This window comes from Hyla sarda, chromosome 1 (genome assembly GCF_029499605.1).
Source record: "Hyla sarda isolate aHylSar1 chromosome 1, aHylSar1.hap1, whole genome shotgun sequence".
NCBI lineage: Eukaryota > Metazoa > Chordata > Amphibia > Anura > Hylidae > Hyla > Hyla sarda.
In genome coordinates, this window is record NC_079189.1 from 186,635,391 (window position 1) to 186,654,104 (window position 18,714).

The following is an 18,714-nucleotide window of genomic DNA, read 5'->3' on the forward strand; positions in this document are numbered from 1 at the left end:
CTGTGCTGCAGTACAAATGTATTGCAGCATAGTATAACCTGTAAAAAGTTTGTGAATAAAAGAATGAAGTAAAAAAAAAAATAAATGCCTTTCCCAATAAAAGCCCTGTATTATCATAAAACAAAACACAAATCATATACATATTAGGTATTGCCACGTCCGTAATGACGTGTACTATAAAGCAATAATGTAAATTATCCAGCTCGGTGAACTTCTTAAAAAAAAAAAAAAAACAGCAACAAAAAAGCGCAAGATTCGCCAATTTTAATACAAATAGCGGAATAAAAAAGATCAAAAGGTAGCATGTATCGCAAAAATCATACCAATAAAAAGTACAGCTCATCCCGCAAAAAATAAGCCCTCACTCAATGGCGTCAGACAAAAAAATAAAAAAGTTACGGCTGTCGGAACATAACAGAAAAAAGGGAAAAAAAGATTTTTGCTCAGAAAAAGGAAAAAGAATATAAAAACATATATATAAAATGGGTATCGCCATAATCGTTCCGACCCACAAAATAAATATAACATCACTTTTACCGCACAGTGAACACCATAAAAGAAATAATAATAAAAAAGCATGCCAAAAAATTTCCCGTTTTTCACAATATTTGTGAGTTTTTCACAAAAACTGCTTCACGTGTCAACATAAATGCACCACTTATATAAAGTACAATATATCATGAAAAAACTATCTCAGAATTGCTCCGCTCAGAAAAAACTTTCTAAAGTTATTACCATTTAAAGAGACTTATGTCAATTTAAAAAAAAAAGAGCCTGGTCATTAAGGGGTTAAAAACCTACTGGTAGGTCCACTTCAATAGCATACGGTCCTTTAAATGTTTAGTTTTTTGCCGATACACATGTATGTGTGTTGTGTCAGTTGGATCCTTACATAAATAGTTTTTATTTCTCCAAGTAGAACTTCTCCAAAAAGATCATCATTTAAAAAGACTGAACTAGACCAATTTATTTCAGTTTTTTGGGGGGGATTTTTAATTCGTACTAGAACTTTCCAAGAGGTATAGCTGTGTCTTCCCTACCCCATGCCTGTGGATAGTAGCAATACATTTTGTGCCTCAAAGGCATCCCTGGCAGCCATCTTCTCTACCCACCCATTGACCTGGCCCTGGTGGCTGGTGGTAACAGGGGGAACATGTGTTTTAGGAGCTTTCTGCTATGGAGGCATCGACAATCCACTGTTTATTGACTGGGTATTTAAAATGTTTATAATTAATTTGACATTGAAAAACATATTTGGGGACCCTGTAAAAGTATGTTTTTATAAAGCCACCAAAACACAAAAAGGCATAATACATAGTGTGTCCAGTAAGTCTGATTGGCTATGCTCACATGTGCCTGTTATATAATAGCTAAACATGTCACAGCAACTATGAAATGTCACGCCATGTACCTGAGCAATAATTTAGTGGTTCCTCAATATACTACAGCTTGAGATGTTGGATCTCTGCAAAACATAAACATAGTGTCCGAATCATGTCTACATTGCATTTCATGTTACAGTTTATAAAATTCCCCAGTTTGTTCTGAATATGTGTGCATATAAAATCTGATCACATTATTCATTTTTATATACTGCCCAGACACTAAAACGTTTGTCATCTCAACTGATGTGATTGACTCTGCCTTGGATTCTGGCATTGTGAGTAAGTAATAAACATGATATCTTACCAATATGACCCATGCCCTATTAAAAGTCCAAGGCACTCTGCACAATTGCTACCCGTAATCCACATTGCCGGGCAGGGTAAGGACGTGCCTTCAAAGAAGTGATGAGTGAATCTCTAAAAACTGTGTAGCTCATCCTGTCGCTGGTTCCAAATGTGCATAGAGCAGGAAAGTTTGTAAGCATTTCCCATGCTGACTCATTATAGAATAAAAAGAGGTCCTCTACACTATATATAGAATATATGCTATATATATATATCCATCACACACACATATATATATATATATATATATATATATATATATCTCAACATATGTGTGTATAAATATATATATATATATATATATATATATATATATATATATATGTACTAGCTGAGTACCTGGCGTTGCCCGGTTTTTCCTTCCTAATCCTTGTTGAGCAGGAAAATAAACAAAGGAGAAAGCTTTAGACTTCATATCCCGTCCTCATATATTGTTGTCATATCCCAACCCCATATCCCGTCCTCATATCCCGACCTCCTATCCCGACCTCCTCTCCCGACCTCCTATCCCATCCTCCTATCTCGACCTCCTATCCCGACCTCCTATCACAATCTCCTATCCCGTCCTCCTATCTCGACCTTCTATCTCGACTGCCTATCCGACCTCCTATCCCATCCTCCTATCCCATCCACCTATCTCGACCTCCTATCCCAACTTCCTATCCCGTCCTCCTATCTTGACCTCGTATCTCGACCTCCTATCCCAACCTCCTATCCCGGCCTCCTATCCTGTCCTCCTATCCCGTCCTCCTATCTCGACCTCCTATCCCAACCTCCTATCCCAACCTCCTATCCTGTCCTCCTATCGCGTCCTCCTATCTCGACCTACTATCTCGACCTCCTATCCCGACCTCCTATCCCGTCCTCATATGGCGTCCTCCTATCTCAACCTCCTATCCCGTCCTCCTATCCCATCCTCCTTTCCCGACCTCCTATCCCGTCCTCATATCCCGTCCACCTATCTCGACCTCCAATCGCGACCTCCTATCCTGACCTCCTATCCCGACCTTCTATCTCGACCTCCTGTCCCGACCTCCTGTCCCGTCCTCCTATCCTGACCTCCTATCCCGCCCTCATATCTCGACTTCCTATCTCGACCTCCTATCTCAACCTCTTATGCTGACCTAATATCCCGTCTTCCTTTCCCGGCCTTATATCTCGACCTCCTATCTCGACCTCATATCTCGACCTCCTATCTCAACCTCCTATCCAGACCTCATATCCCGTTCTCATATCCCAACCCGTAATATGTGTACCAGGTATTGAAATATCTCCAGCCGTATGGAAGTTATGTGGGAACATACATTTCCCATTGATTTGCATGAGACTTTAAACGAAAACCCTGACCCTCACAAATGGGGGTAGTTAAGGGTTAAAATAACTATTCTATATTTTAAGTGGCCATATAAGTAACATGTGAACAAGTATTATTGAAATATCTCCAGCCATTTGGAAGTTATGCAGTAACATATATTTCCCATAGACTTTCATGGGACTTTAAACAAAAACCCGACCCCGGCAAATGGGGGTGAGTAAGGGTTAAATTACCTATCCTATGTTTGTTGTTGACATATAAGTAACATGTGTGCCAAGTTTCATGTTAATATTGGATGTGATGCTGGAACATACACACATACACACATTGAGTTTTAAATATATAGATATGTGTTCCAGCATAACTTCATAGACTGAGAAATTTTGATTGAACTTGGTACACATCTTTTATGCCAAATAAAAAAGTAGTAGACTTCATCTTCTTCTCCACAGCCTGAGAATAACACAATCAGGAGATGTACCGAAAGTCCCATGCAAGTCTATGGGACTTCCGATACATTTCCTGATCATGTTACTATCAGGCTGCAGAGATTGTACGGGAGTTGTAAACATCCTGTTGCTCCACCAATGTCATCGTAAAGTATTAATCAACTGTCCGTCCGGCAGGGGCCGAGAATAGTTAGTGTGGGGGCAGGCAGGGCCGACGTTAGGGTGGGGCAAAGCAGACAATTGCCTAGGGACCCCCTCCCCCAGAGAGCCCCCTGCCGGCTGCTCAGTAGGGGGTGGGGCAACTGTTTTAAGTGGCCGCAGCGCCGGCTGCTTGTTTAAGATTAGCAGCCCGGCCGCCGCCACTTTAAAACAGTGACTAGCTGCTGGCCCGGACACATATTTCCTTACCTGGCTGCGCTCGGCAGGCTCAGGTAATGCTGCGGGTCTTGTGGGCTGTGTGGATAATATGACAAGTGACGTCTCCTGCGGCTCCTCTGTGCGGCGTCAGGGACGTCACGCATCATTTCCTGCAGCCGCTGCTGCTTAAGTTTAGCAGTCCGGCCGCGGCTGCAGGAAATGATGAGTGACGTCCTTGACGCCGGGCAGCGGAGCCGCAGGAAATGTCACTGGTCATATTATTCACACAGCCCACAAAACCCACCGTATTACCTGAACCTGCCGAGCGCGGCCAGGTAAGGAAATATGAAAAATAGAAAAAGAAGGTGGAGAGGGGGGAGCAATGAGCAGGGGAAATATACTGCCAACCTAATGTGGGGGAACTTACTGCCAACCTAATGTGGGGGAACTTACTGCCAACCTAATGTGGGGGAACTATACTGTCTACCTAATGTGGGGGAACTACAACCTAATGTGGGGGATTTATACTGCCAACCTAATGTGGGGGAAGCTATACTGCCAACCTAATGTGGGGGGAACTATACTGCCAACCTAATGTGGGGGAACATACCGCCAACCTAATGTGGGGGAGCTACAACCTAATGTGGGGGAGCTATACTGCCAACCTAATGTGGGGGTACTATACTGTCTACCTAATGTGGGGGAACATACTGCCAACTTAATGTGGGGGAACTATACTGTCTACCTAATGTGGGGGGGACTATACTGTTTACCTAATGTGGGGGGAACTATACTGCCAACCTAATGTGGGGGAACTATACTGCTAACCTAATGTGCGGGAACTATACCGCCAACCTAATGTGGGGGAACTATACCGCCAACCTAATGTGGGGGAACTATACTGCCAACCTAATGTGGGGGAACTATACTGCCAACCTAATGTGGGGGAACTACAACCTAATGTGTGGGAACATACTGCCAACTTAATGTGGGGAAAGTATGCTGTCTACCTAATGTGGAGGGAACTATACTGTCTACCTAATGTGGGGGAACATACTTCCAACTTAATGTGGGGGAACTATACTGTCTACCTAATGTGGGGGATATACTGTCTACCTAATGTGGGGGGAACTATACTGTCTACCTAATGTGGGGGATCTATACTGCCAACCTAATGTGGGGGGAAGTATACTGCCAACCTAATGTGGGGGTACTATACTGTCTACCTAATGTGGGGGAACATACTGCCAGCTTAATGTGAGGGGAACTATACTGTTTACCTAATGTGGGGGAACTATACTGCCAACCTAATGTGGGGGAACTATACTGCCAACCTAATGTGGGGGAACTATACCGCCAACCTAATGTGGGGGAACTATACTGCCAACCTAATGTGGGGGAACTATACTGCCAACCTAATGTGGGGGAACTATGCTGCCAACCTAATGTGGGGGATCTATACCGCCAACCTAATGTGGGGGAACTACAACCTAATGTGGGGGAGCTATACTGCCAACCTAATGTGGGGGTACTATACTGTCTACCTAATGTGGGGGAACATACTGCCAACTTAATGTGGGGGAACTATACTGTCTACCTAATGTGGGGGGGGACTATACTGTTTACCTAATGTGGGGGGAACTATACTGCCAACCTAATGTGGGGGAACTATACTGCTAACCTAATGTGCGGGAACTATACCGCCAACCTAATGTGGGGGAACTATACCGCCAACCTAATGTGGGGGAACTATACTGCCAACCTAATGTGGGGGAACTATACTGCCAACCTAATGTGGGGGAACTACAACCTAATGTGTGGGAACATACTGCCAACTTAATGTGGGGAAAGTATGCTGTCTACCTAATGTGGGGGGAACTATACTGTCTACCTAATGTGGGGGAACATACTTCCAACTTAATGTGGGGGAACTATACTGTCTACCTAATGTGGGGGATATACTGTCTACCTAATGTGGGGGGAACTATACTGTCTACCTAATGTGGGGGATCTATACTGCCAACCTAATGTGGGGGGAACTATACTGCCAACCTAATGTGGGGGGGAACTATACTGCCAACCTAATGTGGGGGTACTCTACTGTCTACCTAATGTGGGGGAACATACTGCCAGCTTAATGTGAGGGGAACTATACTGTTTACCTAATGTGGGGGAACTATACTGCCAACCTAATGTGGGGGAACTATACTGCCAACCTAATGTGGGGGAACTATACCGCCAACCTAATGTGGGGTAACTATACTGCCAACCTAATGTGGGGGAACTATACTGCCAACCTAATATGGGGGAACTACAACCTAATGTGTGGGAACATACTGCCAACTTAATGTGGGGGAACTATACTGTCTACCTAATGTGGGGGGAACTATACTGTCTACCTAATGTGGTGGAACATACTGCCAACTTAATGTGGGGCAACTATACTAATGTGGGGGGATCTATAGTGTCTACCTAATGTGGGGGAACTACAACCTAATGTGGGGGAACATACTGCCAACCTAAAGTGGGGGAACTATACTGCAAACCTAATGTGGGGGGAACTATACTGCCAACCTAATGTGGGGGAACTATACAAAAATATAAAATTATACTATTGTGATCCCTATAATTCTTTTATTCTGTATATGGGGATGTATGAGGGTCATTTTTTGCGCTGTGATTTGTAGTTTTTATCGGTACCATTTTTGTTTTGATGGGACTTTTCAACTGCTTTTTGGATATTTTTTATGGTGTTTGAAGTGACCAAAAATGTGCAATCTGGTTAGTGCACTATTACGACTTTTGAGGCCCCACTATTGATTTTGCCTAGGGCCACGCTAAGCCTAAAACTGGCCCTGGGGGCAAGGAAGAGAAAATTTATTGTGGGCTGAGAGAACATTTAGGCTACTTTCACACTGCCGTTGTGCCACGTCGGAAAACAGCCGTTAGGCTCTTTTTCTTATGCCTTTAACGTTCGTTATGTGGATAATAATGGGGCCCAATAAATCCCATTTACTATTATGGGGTCCGTTGAGCACCATTGTTTTTTAATGGGAGTAGCGGGAGACAAAGACATTGCATGATGAATTTTTTGTCCCGCTATTCTCCCCTGTTTCTCTGACGTGTGTTGCCCTGCCGTGTCACAACGGCAGTGTGAAAGTAGCCTCAGAGGGGAGAAAAAATATCAGTGCAGGGCAGGGAAAGTGAAAGGTGCAGGAAGTACAAGCAGGCTATCACTGCTGGGGCTTCAAGAGACTGGGAAAGCTGGATAGCATGCATTATGTGTGCTACCCAGCTTTCCCAGTCCCCTGAAGAGCTCCAGTATAAAAGTTTAACCAGATAGAGGTTTCCTCCAGTTTTCCCAGTCTCCTGAAGAGATTAACACATTGGAGACCGAAAGAGAAGTAGCAGATGTCACTCAGTTGCTGTACTTCCTGTAATGGCATTGATTTAATTATTGAATAGTTGAGTACCCGGCATTGCCCGGTCTTCTCAGTTAAACCTTGTGGTAAAGAAAAAGCAACAATAATCCATAAATAACAAATGTTGCTTTTTCTTTATAAATGTGCGGAAACATATAACACATACATTTCCGTGACATCATCTTACACATATGTGCTGAACATCCAAGGACAGGAGACATTAGAGGACAACTGTAGTATTTGTGGGAGGTAGGAATCCCGGCATGGGTCTCCTAAGCCTTCCCGAAAGGCGACGACTTTGACTGGTCCAACTAAGCACTGATTCTTTTTATGATTATACAATAAAAAGCTATCACCATCCTCTGTACCCTCTCCGACTGCTATTTCACCCCACCGGTGTTGTGCTGCAGCGCCAAAGTCGTCACCTTACGGGAAGGCTTAGGAGACCTGTGCCGGATTCCTACCTCCCACAAATACTACAGTATCCTATCCACCGTCTCCGACGGGACCGACGGCCAGCTGCTCCCGGCGTACCTGCTCAAGGTTTACATCAGTGTTGCGCCTGAAATTAGCGCAACACTTAAAGGGGAGCAAGCTTTTATCTTTCTACTAACCACCCGTTATCCATGGTTAACCGGCACTACATTAGCGCCACATCTTTCTTTTTTTTTCTCCCCTACATACTATTAGAGGACAACTGGCTTATTTATCTTAATGTTGTTGGTAGACAATTGCATTATATTTGATGGCAAATACGGAATGTGTCTGGTACTATTCAGAATAGGGGTAGGCTCACACCTGCTGTATTTTGCTGCGTATTTACTGCTGCATATTTTCCTACCCTTTGAAGTCAATGGGTAGCAAAATCAGCTGCAGAAAATACGCAGAAAAATACGGCATGCTTGGCCCTATACCAATGGATGAAAATTGGAGCTGATTTCTGTCAAGTTTCCTTTTGTCATAAAGGCACAATGGTATCTATACCACAATTCATATCAGTGTTCACACACACATATAGCTGCCATTATTAATCAGAAATCCCACTGTACTGACCTACTGGGGGTAACCTCTGGCAATTATACTGAAGGCTTGAATGGGAACTCCAGTGATGTTATCGCATCCTTCCCTCTTTTCACAGATCATTGCTGTGCCAAATCCATATTCAAGGCGAGGACCAGTGCCACAGGATAATATGCTGGATCTCAAGCTGGAGAGGGATTTTTCACAGTGATGAGTGGTGGGGAGAATGGTATCTCCATTGAGGCATTTAGACACCAAATTCAAAATGAAGACAAATTGGAATAATGTACACAGCTTTAGAGTTACACTTTAATCGAAAAGATTGTAGAAGAATTTAGAGCCTCTCACCCTTTGGCTTCTGTCGGCCATATGTGGCTTCACTCAAGACACCCTGAGTCATCCCATCATAGCTAAACAGGTCCAACAGAAGAATGAACTAGACAAGTGTGAAGTATTCTGTAGCTTCATAATGCTTCATTTTCTATTGTATTATATGAATTGTTGTTGTTGTTGTTTAATTTACAGTAAACATACAAAATATATATAGCAGCCCTACACATTGTTGAATCATTACCTAACAGTTTCTACTCCAGCCTTGCAATATTTTACAATAACAGTAGGTGGCAGCAGACACATCCTTATAGAACACCCACAGTAACATTGCGATGCAAAATGTCCTGTACATTCCCACTATGGCAGGTCTTGTTATTCCTCATACAGTACAGATCTTTTAGCTGCTCTACACATCTTGAGCTCTAGAGAGGATCATTAAAAGCAATGGAAGAGTTGAAAATAGCATTAGAGTCTTTAGACCTTCTTCATCCAGTGTTTCTGTAGTTTGTGAACTTACATGCATTTTTTGCGGCATTTATTTCTGTATTTTTCGCCGTATAAGACGCACTTTTTCTTCCCGAAAACTGGGAGGGGGGGGGGGGGGGGGGGAAGTTGGTGCGTCTTATAGGGCAAATACACATTAAAATCCTGTCATATCACGGCGATCCCTGCGGCCATCAACGGCCGGGACCCACGGCTAATACAGGACATCACCGATGGCGGTGATGCCCTGTATTAACCCTTCAGATGTGGCGATCAAAGCTGACCGCCGCATCTGAAGCAAACGTGAAACTAACCCGGCTGCTCAGTCGGGCTGTTCGGGACCGCCGTGGTGAAATCGCGGCGTCCCGAACAGCTTACAGGACACCGGGAGGGACCTTTCCTGCGTACTCGGTGTCCGATCGGTGAATGACTGCTCCGTGCCTGAGATCCCCTGCATGGCCGGCGCTCTCCTTCGTCATCATCACGTCGTCACGCATGCCGTCCCGTTATCCAATAGGAGCGGCGTGCGTAGCAGCGTGCGTAGCGACGTGATGGCGGCGACGGAGAGCGAGGATACCTGGCAGCAGAGACGTTCCGGAGCGACGGGGAAACCCCGGGGACGCGGCGACAGCGATGGAGGGCGAGATCCAGGGCAGCGGTGACGGGTCCGGAGCGGTGGGGACACGTGAGTATAACCTCCTATACCAGTGGTCTTCAACCTGCGGACCTCCAGATGTTGCAAAACTACAACACCTAGCATGCCCGGACAGCCAACAGCTGTTCGGGCATGCTGGGAGTTGTAGTTTTGCAACATCTGGAGGTCCGCAGGTTGAAGATCACTGTCCTATACTTTACATTGTATTTGGTTCAGAATCTTTTTTTTCTAGATTTTCCTCCTTTAAAATTGGGTGCGTCTTATATGCCGGAGCGTCTTATATGGCGAAAAATACGGTAATTTGTGTCATTTTATACATTTATTTTTCCTGAATATCCATAGAAACAAAAAGAAACCGATTTGTACAGGATATGCCAAAGAAACAGCATTACAAACATAGAACAAAAACAGCCAACACTTTTCCGTAAATTAAAAGCACTTGCATCATTTTCTCATCTTCATAAAATGTAAAAAAATGTTTCATGACAGGTTGAAGTAGCAACTAGAGATGAGCGAACTTACAGTAAATTCGATTCGGCACGAACTTCTCGGCTCGGCAGTTGATGACCTATCCTGCATAAATTAGTTCAGCTTTCAGGTGCTCCGGTGGGCTGGAAAAGGTGGATACAGTCCTAGGAAAGAGTCTCCTAGGACTGTATCCATCTTTTCAAGCCCACGGGAGCACCTGAAAGCTGAACTAATTTATGCAGGATAAGACATCAACTGCCGAGCCGAGAAGTTCGTGACGAATCGAATTTACTGTAAGTTCGCTCATCTCTAGTAGCAACAGCTGGCACATTGATATAAGAACACATGATGTCCGAAACACAGACCTGTCAAAAATCTTTTTTATACTTGTTATGAAAAGTATGAAAGGCCTTGGTTGTTTGTAATGTGTTTATTATGCTGTTTTTGAAGTTCTTTATAGCTGTCTATGGAGAAAAATGCCTGAAAAGGTGTGTTGTGGGAAAACTGCCACTAACCTCAACAATGCAGCAATATTGTTAAAAAACAATATGTGTGAATACATCCTCGTACTTTTCTCAATTAACATATGGCCTCTACGTTTTAGCCAAAAACACAAAAAAATATTTAAAAACCACTGTGGAAGAAGAAAGAAAGAAGAAAATCGGGTTGTAAGTCTATGTTGCTTTCTTACCCGACTGCTTTTTTCCCCTGGTATTTATTATTATGTCGCATCCTGTTTGTCGCACGTGGGTTTTGTAGGTTTTGGTTTCCAACTCCTCTGAGCTGTCGGGAAAAAATCCACAACAATTCAACAAATTCGGGTTGGAAACCTTTATAAATACGCGGGAAAGCTCAGAAATGTCGGGTTACGCCCCTTTTTCGGGTTTGGGAGAATCCACATCGGGTCCGTCTGGAAAAAATGTCGCATGGTGTCGCAGACTGGCGCACGATGTCTGCGACATGGCGCAGACAAAGATGCGACAAAAAAAACCGACAAAAGAGGTCGGGTTTAGAATAGTAAATGAGGGCCAATGTTGTTTGTGAAACCAACTTTAGATGGGTATGTACATATGAAGTGTGTCTTCAAGCAAATTACGTGTCAGATCTGGCAAAACCTGTAGAACAGTTACATCACATACAAGTGTATGATGCAACATGTAAATTAGGTTGGAGCTCCACAGTGACATATTGCCCAAATCAGGACTTCAGTGTTTCCCTATGGAATATAGGCTGAGAATATTTGTTCCAATTTTTGTCAAGGTTGATCTCTGTAGTCAATGACAAGACATCTGTGGTGAACCAGGAGAGTTGTGGTGTCTGGGGTGTTGCGGTGATGTAAGTGCAGGGTCTGGTGGTATTAACCCTTAGATGTTGTGACGCCAGGGTGAGGTTTCCTTAGTGTTAATGGTCCTACCACCAACCGTCCCAGAAACGGCAGGGAAAATAACGGAATGTCCACAGCAGACTTTATGAATAAACTGATGAACTTTACTTGAAGATTTTATGCAGCAGTCTCTATACATAACAGTCTCTTAAAGGAGATAGCCAGTGGTGAACAACTTATCCCCTATCCTAAGGATAGGGGATAAGTTGCAGATCGCGGGGGTCCGACCGCTGGGGCCCCCCACAATTTCCTGTACGGGGCCCCGACAGCCCGCGGGAAGGGGGCGTGTCAACCCCCGCACGAAGCGGCGGCCAACACGCCCCCTCAATACAACTCTATGGCAGAGCCGGAGCACTGTCTTCGGCAATCTCCGGCTCTGCCATAGCGATGTATTGAGGGGGCGTGTCGGGCGCCGCTTCGTGCGGTGAGCCTGGCCCCCGTACAGAGAGATCGCAGGGGGCTCCAGTGGTCGGACCCCCCGCAATCTCAAACTTATCCCCTATCCTTAGGATAGGGGATACGTTTTTCACCACTGGACTACCCCTTTAAGAGGTAACCGGAATGCAGGTTCCTCACAGGCTTTGCTGGGACTTGATGTAGGCCACTGCGTTACTAATTATAATATTTTAGCTGGTAGTAGTCACACAGGATTTGATAGATTGAGCTTTGTAGCTCACGGTTTAGTAGCTGCAGGTTCTTAGGCTTTGGCCTAGTTGAATTGAGATTTCTGCTGAGATGTTTGTGCTTGCTTGATAATCTGGAACAAGAGAGCAGGAACTATGAGCGTGAATGAACCTGGGAAAGGTCCTATACATTTATATTTCCTATACATTTATATTACCTTTATATATTAAACAATATACAATTTGTATGAGGCGACCAGGGGTAAGCCCTGCAGAAGAGCCCAATGGGAATGAAGGGACACAACTCATCCAACAGATAATTTATAGTACATACTTAGCAACTCTCCCAGAGAGACCTCCTGGACACTGTGTTCTCTTTTAAATGTACTCACCTCTCCTGGATCTTACAGTCCTCTTCACTCCCAGTTGCAGCCACAGACAACACAATAGGACTGAAGGGCTGCAGGAATAGGAAGAGGTAAGCACAGTATCCAAAAGTCTGGTTAGCAGTCTGTACATCAGGGTCTAGTCTGGAGTCTGGATTATGGCGGGTTCTGATCTTGGGTCTGTTTTAAAGGGGAGTCTGGTCTGAGGCCTCTGTTATTTCAGAGGATCTGTGTTTTTTTTTTTTTTAGGTCAGGGCATATGGAGGGTCTTTGTTTATTACTAGGGTCTGGTCTTGGTTTTGTATTTATTTAGGGGCTCTGGTGAGGAGAGCATTTGTTTAGGGAGTTGGTGATCTGTGTTTGTTTAGTGAATCTAGTCTGGAATATATCATTGCTAGCGGGTCTTATATGGGATATGAACTTGTAAGCGAGTCTAGTCTGGATTACATATTTGTTAATGTGTCTAGTGCGGGATATGTACTTGTTAGCAGGTCTAGTCTAGAATATGTACTTGTTAGGCTTCCTTCACATACATCAGTTGTCCGGCAGTGTTTCCCTCCAGCATGCACTGGAGGGAAACTGATGGTTGCACTAATCCCATTTATTTGAATGGGACAGTTCACAATCCTACGGCATGTCAATTTGGATGCCGAATGGTTGGACTGGCTGGATGGCACCGAACAGGGGAACACAGCTTGCTGGATGCTAAACAACACTGGATGCTAAACAACTGATGATAACTGATGCACATTGTCATCAGTTGTGGCATCAGTTGCGTCCTGATTTAGGCTACCAGACATATATGAACCCAACCTAAGTAGGTACGTTTTACAGCTGTTCTTGCCTCCTTCTCCTCAAGAAGTTCCTATGTCCTGTCCAACAAAACATTGTACTATGGTAAATCTGGACAGTTCCATGTGCCACAAAACAGTATTCAACCAACCAGGTTTTCCATTTGCCTGGGGCTGTACTAATAACAAACTGCAGCAGTATAAGTAAAGGCCCTTTTAGGCTGTGTTCACACATTCAGGTTTTCTTGCAATTATTGACTACAAAGCCAGAAATATAAATTGAGGAGTGTCTTCTTGTTTGCTGGATCATTGCTGGCCCTTTTAGAGTGTGTTCACACGTTGCAGTTTTTATTTGCAGTTAATGAATACAATTCATGGATTTGAAAAGAGAAAACTAGTCTTTCCGTTATATGGTTACCCAAACAATATCTGAGAGCCTGAACTACTATGGTCTATCCAAGTACATCAACACCGACATAAATGACCATAATAAAATATTCATGAAAAAATGACTTTATTGTTGGTACCTCATTTTCATGTCTTTTAGATGTTTTTATGTCATGCTTTTGTAAACAATAAAGTCATTTTTTCATGAATATTTTATTATGGTCAGTTATGTCGGTGTTGATGATCTTTCCGTTATATGTGTCCTCTCCATTTATGATCTGTTCTCGGCTTTGTTTTTAAGAATTGCAATTAAAAACTGCAACATGTAAATTCAGCCTTAGGCTGTGTTCATACATTTAGGTTTCTAATAGCAATTGCTGAATAGAAAGCTAGAAATGGATCTAAGAACTGAAGACTCAGTCTTTCCTTTATACCTTTATACCTCCATTTGTGATCTGTTTTCAGCTTTGTATTTAGTAATTGTACATAAAAACCTGAACGTGTAAATACAGCCTTAGGGTGCGTTCCCACAGGGCGTATATGACGCTGTGCAAATTTTACGACAACAGCGGGAAATACGCTGCGTATCCCTTGCTCACTATACACACAGGGCTTTCCGGCGGCAGCCCTATGTGTGTAGTGAGTTTTGGAGGCAGGGCCGCGTGTCACAGACACGTCGGCACATGGTCCTGCCTCCAAAACTCACTACACACATAGGGCTGCCACCGGAAAGCCCTGTGTGTATAGTGAGCAAGGGATACGCAGCGTATTTCCTGCTGCTGCCGTAAAATTTGCGTATGCGCCCTGTGGGAATGCACCCTAACACCGGCCTATAATGAGGAATGAGTGATCCTACAAAGGCTCATTCGCATGATAATGGGACCGAGTAAAAGATCCTTTAGGGTACACATACAGTATACATAATCCGCTATGGGCTTCCCCTGAATAGTTCCGCAAGTTGAATTTCCACTGTGAAAAATCTGCAACAGATTTGCAAGTCAATTGCTAGCAACATAATCTGCTTGCAGATTTTCCGAAATGTTGCTTTCAGAAAACCCACAGCATGTATGTGTGATCGTACCGTAAGACTAAATTGGGGTTTCAGCCCCTGACTTTGAACAATGGGGCATATTTTGTAAGGCCAGTAACCAGAATCCTGCCATGTCTAATGACTATGCCAAGATTACAGGAGAAAACCTAACCTCTAATGCTTGCTTTACTTTGGCTGCTAGAACATACAGAATGTTGCATATCTTGCTCGTTTCCAAATTACTCAGCTGTGGGATGTTTCTTCTTCAAGTAGGAAGGAAATTCTTAAATGTCAGGCACCTGTTTCTCCAGTTTTTAAGAGAAATGCTTCCATAGTGAAGAACATTCCTACAGCATTATAAATTCCTCCTAAAGTAAAAAAAAAAGGAGGAATTTAGACAGAGCAGACTCACATTATAAAACATATCATATTTTCATTGATGAAGACCATGAGAACTACCGCAATTCAAGATACACTGAACAGATTACACTGGGCTGAGGTGGAAACCGAACCGTATCTAACATTGTTAGCTTAGATACTACAGAAAAACTTTCAGTATGTAGTTGCTATGGGTTAGACAAATATATTTCCTGTGTTTGCTTACCCTTCCTGGTCAACTAAAGAATGAAGATGATCTAGTTCTACTACAATCTCATATGACTGTTGCTCTGCAGTCCACTGTGGTGCTGGAAATATCACGGCTGAATACCACAGTTTCAGGCTATAGTAGGAGGGATCACATAGAAGAAAAAGACAGTAGCCAGCACTCACTATCCAGGGGTCTCTTTATTGCAGCATACAGTGCAGGGTGAAGAGGACAGGGGTCTCGGGACAGCACTGTTTTGCACGTCTCCTGCGCGCTTCCAGCGCGCAGGAGACGTGTGAAACAGTGCTGTCCCGAGACATGCGAAACAGTGCTGTCCAGCAGGAGACGTGCGAAACAGTGCTGTCCCGAGACCCCATCCTCTTCACCCTGCCCACTGATCCTTTGTCGATGGACCTTATCCTGCAATAAAGTGACCCCTGGATAGTGAGTGCTGACTACTGTCTTTTTCTTCTATGTGATTACTACCTGCCTTGCATAGCATTGTGCACAGCCACAACCAGTGGAGGTGCGTGAAGTTAGGCAATCAACCCGAGGGTTAAGTGTAAATACTAGTAGTGGAGGTGCCGGTGTTTACAAATCTAACCAAACTTATAGTAGGAGGGATTTGTGTTTCCTACTACCAGCTAGGCTACTACTGTTTGTCGTTTATGTTTAGTTGTGTGGTGGCCTGGGGTTGTAGGGTATATGGGGTGTAGATGTGCGGTTACTAAAGGGTGCTTGCTTAACCCTTTCTATTTGTGATGCCAGGGTGAGGGCTCCTCTGTAATGCTTGTCCTACCGCCACCCTTCCCAAAAGCGGTAGGGAGGTATTAAATAAGTGAATGTCCACAACCGGAGAGTTTGCTGAAAACTGTTGAAACTTTTACTGAAGATTTTATGCAGGCTTTATAACAGGAACAGTCTCATTACAAGCAAAGTCTCTTAGATATTGACAGTGGTTGGGACTAGAGAGGAGCGAACTTACAGTAAATTTGATTTGTCACGAACTTCTCGGCTCGGCAGTTGATGACATTTCCTGCATAAATTAGTTCAGCCTTCCGGTGCTCCGGTGGGCTGGAAAAGGTGGATACATTTCTAGGAGACTCTTTCCTAGGAATGTATCCACCTTTTCCAGCCCACCGGAGCACCTGAAGGCTGAACTAATTTACGCAGGATAAGTTATCAACTGCCGAGCCGAGAAGTTCGTGACGAATCGAATTTACAGTAAGTTCGCTCATCTCTAGTTGGGACCTTGAGCGTTTAAAAGTCCAGAGACTGATATGCACTGTTCCACTGGATTTAGGGGATTTAGTTTTGGTCCAGTAGTCACGCTAGCTTTAGCGGGGATTTTGTTTAGGACTCACGGTTTGATTCAGGCTGAGGCCGGCAGGCTTCAGGCCTAGGGTTGTCTTTGCAAGTTACGCAGATCTCAACTCTCCGATGATCCGGAACCCAAGAGAGCGATCATTGGCTGCAGCTCCCTTATATGGGCAGGGGCTGGCCTTAAGCTGATTGGTCTAAAACTTCTGTCAATCATCTGTACAAAGGATCATGGCCTGACACGTGACCACACCATGTGACCTCTGAAAGGTCCTAAAGCATAACCCAAAGGAATTAACATAGTCACATGACCGAAGGTCCTGCGATGCTATAAACGTAATTATATCAATATACATTATTAAAAATATACACATAAACACTATAAAATTAGAGAAGGAGGAGGCAACTTGGGGCTGTCCCCTTGGAGGACCCTACCTGAACGTAGTAACTCTGACTTTGGGGACCACCATACAAAGTACGGTATGCAGTACGGTACCGGGACACCACAGTTGGACCATCTAAAATAGTCCTAGCAAACAAATGGATAGACATACAAACCTTGTTGACTATAGAGTGGCTGACTTATACCAAGGATACTGCTCAGTGTAAATTTTCTGTACTCTCCACAAAACATATGCAAAAAGGACATGTTGTTATCATAGTTTTGACCATTATAGTCTGTGGACACGTTGGTCCATATGGCTGGACACGTTCTGTCTCTTGAGCCTTACAGATTGTATTTATGTCCCCTTATTTATATTTTACCAGCATATTTTAAAGCATTGCACAAAGAGTGACAGCTCTATTGATAACTTTGTATCTACAAGTTGTGATATCTGTAACCTATGGCCTTATTTACACTTGCCATGTTGGTGGATTGAAGCAGTCTTTGTATAACATGGATGATGGACTGTCTGTCACCTGAAAGGTAAAACTTGGCAAATATGGAACTGGTCACATTCTTTTTCCTTGGGAAATGCCAGGCTGTCACCGCTTTCCCTGGTATAGTTAGGTGTTTCACAAAGCTGTCTGGATTGGGGCCCAGTAGCTATATTTTATAACAGACTGTCTGCGATAAAACAATCTCTTTAATGGCTAGAACTCCTTAAGGCATTCTATTCCTAAATTGTTTATGAAATAAGGCACATTTATTAAAATACTTACAATAGTTTTCTTCTTTCTTTTCTGGCATAGCTATAGAGATAGTCGTTAGAACCAAGCCCTTAAGCTGGGGGATCCATGGGTCTCCTCCCTCACCACACTTGGATGACTGAACCTTCTTCATTGCTTCCATGCATGCACTGTGATGTTGGACACCCTGGGGCAGTAAGTGTCCTGACACGTCCCCAACTCCACTGCGGGGCCTCAGAGCAGTAGACAGGGAAGGAAGTGTTCAGACACACAGTGAAGAGGATCCACGTATTGGAGTCACTAAACTTCATGCTTATTTTATCCAAGTTTTTGACACACATGCCCTTTTTCAAGCCAGGATGTTTGTACATTGAAGTCCCCGGTGGCCAGAATGTTGTTTTATTTTAAGATGATGTTGTATTGACTTAAAGGGGAACTCCAGTGGAAAACTTTTTTTTTTAAATCAACTGGTGCCAGAAAGTTAAACAGATTTGTAAATTACTTCTATTAAAATTTTTTAATCCTTCTAGTACTAGCCGCTGAATACTACAGAGGAAATTCTTTTCTTTTTGGAACACAGAGCTCTCTGCTGACATCATGACCACAGTGCTCTCTGCTGACATCTCTGTCCATTTTAAGAACTGTCCAGAGTAGGAGAAAATCCCCATAGGAAACATATGCTGCTTTGGACTGCAGAGGTGTCAGCAGAGAGCACTGTGCTCATGATGTCAGCAGAGAGCACTGTGTTCCAAAAAGAAGAGAATTTCCTCTGTAGTATTCAGTAGCTAATAAGTACTGGAAGGATTAAGATTTTTTTATAGAAATAATTTACAAATCTGTTTAA

At 43.6% G+C, this 18,714-nt stretch overlaps 1 protein-coding gene and 1 long non-coding RNA gene across 9 annotated transcripts in view; one reads left to right on the top strand and one right to left on the bottom strand.

The window, feature by feature from the left end:
- SYNPO2 (synaptopodin 2) overlaps window positions 1–18,714 on the top strand; it is a 330,432-nt gene that overhangs the window by 273,567 nt on the left and 38,151 nt on the right. The window lies entirely within an intron of this gene.
- LOC130361982 (uncharacterized) lies at window positions 8,650–18,197 on the bottom strand. 3 transcript variants are annotated; one of them, XR_008891219.1, is made up of 3 exons: window positions 17,904–18,197; window positions 15,006–15,201; window positions 8,650–9,048 (listed from the first exon to the last, which is right to left on the bottom strand). It is a non-coding gene; the product is annotated as an uncharacterized LOC130361982 (long non-coding RNA). The 3 variants fall into 3 exon arrangements; XR_008891218.1 differs by lacking the exon at window positions 8,650–9,048 and adding an exon at window positions 12,083–12,373; XR_008891221.1 differs by lacking the exons at window positions 8,650–9,048; window positions 17,904–18,197 and adding exons at window positions 12,083–12,373; window positions 15,438–15,540.